General features: G+C 42.5%; 1 long non-coding RNA gene across 1 annotated transcript; it reads right to left on the reverse strand.

Moving 5' to 3' along the window:
- Positions 1 to 1,863: 1,863 nt before the first annotated feature.
- On the reverse strand, positions 1,864 to 5,793 carry LOC147700988 (uncharacterized). The gene is made up of 2 exons (XR_015297421.1): positions 3,957 to 5,793; positions 1,864 to 2,184 (listed from the first exon to the last, which is right to left on the reverse strand). It is a non-coding gene; the product is annotated as an uncharacterized LOC147700988 (long non-coding RNA).
- Between the last annotated feature and the right edge of the window lie 227 nt (positions 5,794 to 6,020).

Raw genomic sequence — 6,020 nt, forward strand, 5'->3', positions numbered from 1 at the left:
GACTCTTTGAGTTCTCCCGGCGAGGAATGAGATGATCCAGTCCAAGGCTTTTCCTTGTATGCCGATGTTGCTGAGGCGTTGTATAAGGGAGCTGTGGCAGACTGTGTCGAAAGCGGCAGAGAGGTCGAGTAGTATGAGGTACAAAGACAGTGTAGGTACAGTGTATTTGAGGTCCAAATGCAATTCTACAAATCAAACTTATTGTAGTGCACCATACAATGCGTCTTCAGAGAGTCTTTGGTTATGCACGCACATTGGTACTTGAGACAGGTAACACCAAACAAGCCAGTTGACAATTTGCTAACTCTGGCCACTGAAATAGCTTTCCATGCCAATACTGGTACACATGAAGTTTGCGGTTCTCTGGGACAGGTTCTGCAACAAATGCATTGAACTGGGTGCATATGCCCTAGGAGGAATTGAAGTGGTAAAAAATGAAGCAGCACTTTTGAAAGTCTGGAGAAAATTCTCCTTTATAGAAGGGATCTACAACTTGTGCAGAGTACCAAAGTGAAGTTTCATTGACTTCAAATGACATGGTTGTTGAAGGGACATTTCTGTACAGTATTGAAAGCCATCTCTCATACATTGTAAAATAGAATTTCCAGAATTTCTCCTCACCATTTCTTTGCTTATCAAGTGCAAAAGTCATTAAACATGTTGCCCAGCCTACTCCAGGAGTTGTTTCTCATCTACACCTATTATGCTACTTGGTAGACAAGGGTGCTTTCATTATATTCACTACAGCAGTCATGTTTTCCTATAAAAATCTAAGAATGCAGTGGAGTGCACTTTTTCACATCTCTATCAATATGCGACCAAAGATCCTCACATTTCTTGCCTTTCAGCAAAACTTTGGTAAATGATTGTCACATGGATAATATATAATTCACAGCCTCATTGACTGAGAACCCCTAGCTAAATTAAGACTCTTTCTTTGGTCTCACACAAAGCACAACATTAGAAATATTTTTATTTTAGTTTCCACGCATAAAAAAACAGTGCATCAGAATGGACTAAAATGTCAATACCATTCTTTATTAATTCTGAAGATTGTAAAGATGTTTTTAGCATACCTTCTAGAAAGTAGCGAGGATCTCTTAACAGGTATCGATTTGGACAGGAAATCATTCAACTTTTTTAATGTACGTAGCTGAGTAGTTTCAAATATAAACGATATCACTGCAATCTTTGTTGAACTTAGTAAGATCTTTTTACCGCAGCATTCCAATTGACTCTCACTGCATTCCATGTTTTCCAAAAGTCTAGTGTCATGTTTTTACCACTATCTTACATGCTGGGTGACGACACTCTTTTCAAATACACCTGTCACTACCCCTTGCATTGAAAGTGTGACGCCTGGGGTGTTTAGCAATACACCCACAATCTAGACTGACTTGCTAGAAAAGCTACTGCTTATCAGGGGATTTTACCCATTCTAGTGGGTAAATGTGATGGCATATATTGGGAAAGAGTCTTATGAAAGCAGCCATTTAATCTATCAGTGAAACTATCAAATGTAGACAATATATCAAATATGATTTTGATATTTCTTGATTATCCACAGTTTATAAAAAAAATTCAACAAACAAGACCTAAAACATGCTTCTAAACCATGCATCTTTAGACCAAAAACTACAAAACTGAAAAAAGCAGAAGAAAGAAGAAACAATATTTCAGTGACATTCCTAAACAACAAATCTCAAGCAGATAATGTTAGTCCAGTGTTTTTTACTGCTACCATGTATAACAAATTTACATTTTATTGGCCCCTTCAGGGAGAATTAAAAATGACTCTTTCACTCTCTTTTTCGTTTCTTTGAAAGACATTTCTTTTGAGGTTGTGCAGGTGTTTTTTCTGTGTTTTTATGTTTAGACTAGTAAGGGCTATTGCCCTTTCGTAGGGGTATTATCAGTTATTAAATGTTGATAGCTAAATCAGGATAGCCTAATAATTCATTATGTGCACTTTGCGGTTGTTACTGTAAACACCTTTAAATACCCTAAGTCTTCACTTATAGTGTGACTACTCTACCCTCAGGTATCCCCTACATTATGTTTTCCTGAAGAGAACCCCATACTTCAATTGGGTTCGAAACAGTGTTGCCACTTTTAGAACACAATTTAATGCTGGTTAGTTACAAAGAGCTTGTTCAAGTTCAAGTTCAAAATTTGTATAGCGCACTACTCACCCAGAGGGTCTCAAGGCGCTTGAGGGAGGAGGGGTGCTTTACTTATCGAAAAATCCAAGTTTTTAGTTGTTTTCTGAAGGAGAGGTGGTTCTGTGTAAGGCGGAGGTGGGTGGGGAGAGAATTCCAGGTCTTGGCCGCTAAGTAGGAGAAGGACCTTCGCCCCATGGTGGATCTTTGGATGCGTGGGACTGCGGCGAGGGCTAGATTGGACGATCGAAGTTGGTGAGTGGGGGTGTAGAAGGACAGGCGCGTGTTGAGGTATTCGGGTCCTAGGTTGTAGAGGGCTTTGTGTGCGTGGGTGAGGAGACGGAACGTTATTCTCTTGTTGAAGGGGAGCCAGTGGAGGCCTTTCAGGTGTCTGGAGATGTGATCTTGGCGGGGGATGTCTAGGATGAGTCTGGCTGAAGCGTTTTGGATGCGTTGAAGTTTTTTCTGTAGTTTGGTTGTGGTTCCAGCGTAAAGAGTGTTTCCGTAGTCCAGTCGGCTTGTGACCAGTGCATGAGTGACCGTCTTTCTTGCTTCGGGGGGGATCCAGCGGAAGATTTTTGTGAGCATACGTAGGATGTTGAAGCATAAAGATGAGACGGCGTTGACTTGTCTGGTCATTGACAGGGAGGAGTCGAGGATGAAGCCCAGGTTGCGTGCGTGGTTCGTTGGTTTGGGTGCGTTTCCCAAGGCCGGTGGCCACCATGAGTCGTCCCAGGCGGAGGGGGATGATCCTAAGATGAGGACTTCCGTTTTGTCAGAGTTCAGTTTTAAACGGCTGTTCTTCATCCACTCGGCTACTTCTTTCATCCCTTCATGTAGGTTGGTTTTGGCGGTGTTCGGGTCTTTTGTGAGGGAGAGAATCAGCTGGGTGTCGTCTGCATAGGAGATGATGTTGAGGTTGTGTTGGCATGCGATGGATGCGAGGGGACTCATGTATACGTTGAAGAGGGTGGGACTGAGTGATGATCCTTGTGGTACGCCGCAGATGACTTCGGTGGCCTCTGATCTAAAAGGGGAGAGGCGGACTCTCTGGGTTCTTCCGGCGAGAAACGAGATGATCCAGTCCAATGCTTTGCCTTGTATTCCGACGTTGCTGAGGTGTTGTATAAGAGTGCTATGACATACTGTGTCAAAGGCCGTGGAGAGGTCAAGTAGGATGAGGGCAGTTGTTTCCCCGTTGTCCAGTAGGGCTCGAATGTCCTCTGTTGCTGCGATGAGGGCGGATTCGGTGCTATGTTTGGCTCGGAAGCTGGACTGTGAAGGGTCGAGGGATTTGTTGGATTCGAGGAAGGCAGCTAGCTGGCTGTTGACAGCTTTCTCAATGACTTTGGCAGGGAATGGGAGGAGTGAAATGGGGCGGTAGTTCTTAAGTTCAGTGGGGTCTGCTGTGGGTTTTTTCAGGAGGGCACTGAGTTTGGCATGTTTCCAGCTTTCCGGGAAGGTAGCGGAGTTGAGGGAGCAGTTGATGACGTCTCGGAGATGGGGTGCGATAATGGAGTCTGCTTTGTTGAGGATGTGGTGGGGACATGGGTCAGTTGGCGATCCTGAGTGGATGGAGTTCATCAGGCGGATGGTGTCTTCAGTGGTGATTGGCTTCCAGTCGCAAAGGTTGTTGGAGGGGGGTTTTAGTTTGGAGGTGGGTTGGGTGGATTGGTCGTCGAAGCTGTTATGTATGTCGGCGATTTTGTTGTGGAAGAACGAGGCTAGAGAGTCGCAGAGGTCTTGGGATGGAGTGATGTCGTTGGTGCCGACGGTAGGGTTGGTAAACTCTTTGACGATGTTGAATAGTTCTTTGCTGTTTAGTGTGGATATTTCCACGTTTATGTGGTTCCTTCCATGGGACATTTTGCACAGTCTGCTAGTCCTTTTTTTGTATATGAATATTCTATGTATACTGTCAAATGATTTCCATTTTAGAAATTTGTTTTTGACTAATTGCAAACATTAAATGGTCACTTGGGCTATAGTTTGTCCTGTTTCTTAAAATTTGAAGTCTGATTATGATGTTTCAGTGTATATATACATGTGTGTAAACCCCTGTTTACACATGGTTTCAAATTACAATATAAATGCCTTAATTGTACAAGGAAAGAGAATACAGTATTTACTCTATCTTGCAGATTTTGGTGCATTAGATACTGAAATTTGTTATTTCACAAAAACTTTTAATCATTGCTATTTTTCACACCTGATGCATAACGTACATATTGTAATTGCTGTGCATCTTAGGCAACTTGAGCTGTCAGTTTTTCCTGCTGCTACTCATTTGCCGCTGAGCCTATAGTTAGTAAAGATTCTGTTACCATTTAGTTTTATGAATACAAAACTTCTTATCCTACTCATTTGTACTTTAATGCTATTACCCTTGAGCTGTTAGGCACCTTGCACTCAGTAACACTAGTTGCAATCTCCTTCATTACCACAAAATACGCTCCACAGGAATCATTACTATTTGTCTATTCTGTGCACTTTCTATCTCTTCTCTTGGACTGAAGTAGGTGTATTATTTGGCAATCTATCGTTCCCATGTGTGGCCATGGTCTCAACTACTTAAGGTGGACTGGAGAGTAGCCGTGTGGCCGGCGCCTTGCAGGCATGCCATAGGTAAGTCTGTCTGTGCCTGTCAACGTACTGTGACAGCTATGCTGACAGTATACCCAGCCATCAAATTGCCTGGAATGGAGAGCTTTGTATTCTTTGGATCCAGTTATAAACTGGGTGGCAAAATGTTTAAGTTTTTGAGCATCAAGTGAAACACTGATTTTGTACCATTAATAGGATAATTGAACTAACGGTTCTATGTAACCTCTTCCACTTCAGGGAGGTAGCAATGAAGCAGAGGGAATTTTGAAACCTCTAACTGGTAATGATTCGCGAACTCTACCAAAACCTGTACTTCCAAAAATGTCAAAATGCACAGTCATGGATAGAATATGTTAATGTGAGCGTCACGTAACACATGATCCTTGGTCAAGCATGCATTTAACATTTCGTCAGGCTCACTACTGGACCTTATTCCCACCGGCATCATTTGGCAGCTATAAAAGAACCACTTTCTGTCATTTGTAATCACGCCCTTTCAGAGGGTGTGGTTTCCCCGATTGATAAAAAGTGATCATAGATCATTTCTTAAAGAAGGTCCTGCTAACACTTCTCCCATAGGCAATGTTAGCTCCCCCTTTTCGGTCCACTATCTGGAGAAATTTGAGTAACGGGTACTTCAGGAGATGTGACAATGTTGAACCGTGACCTGGCCTGAAATCCAGGTTTGGCCCACTGAAGCCCCAGAACTTTTCATCATCGCAGAGAGTTTCAGAAATGCACCGAGGCATCCAGCTGGACCAAGCCGCCGTCATGGAACCCAAACCAAGCCTGCTGAAGAGACCCTCATGTTGCCGAGAGAAAAAGCTAAAACAAGTGACTAAGTCAGAAGGTATAAACTTGACTGTGGCCTACAATACACTGTATCCGACCCACGCTCAATCGCGTCAGCCTGAAACTTTGACTTTGTCACAGTTAAGCACGACCAGATGTCTCAAACTTGCACATTTCTAAGAATTTATATCTCTGGTTCCCTACATTGGATGTTTGATGTCTTGGTGTCATTTTATTCATAAAAATATTTCATATTTGTATAATTTGATGTTGGATTTTTATTTTTTATTGTGTCTTACCTATTTAATGTATTACTTTTTTTAAATGTTGTACTCGCCTTTCTCCTAAGGTAAGCCAGCAGGCTCACAACCAGCTACCAAGGGTTGTGCAATGGAATAATTTATTGAGACCTTGACTGTACTTATATTGTGATTGTGGATGTAAAATTAGAGGTAGGCCACTACT

Source organism: Lissotriton vulgaris, chromosome 7, assembly GCF_964263255.1.
Source record: "Lissotriton vulgaris chromosome 7, aLisVul1.2, whole genome shotgun sequence".
NCBI lineage: Eukaryota > Metazoa > Chordata > Amphibia > Caudata > Salamandridae > Lissotriton > Lissotriton vulgaris.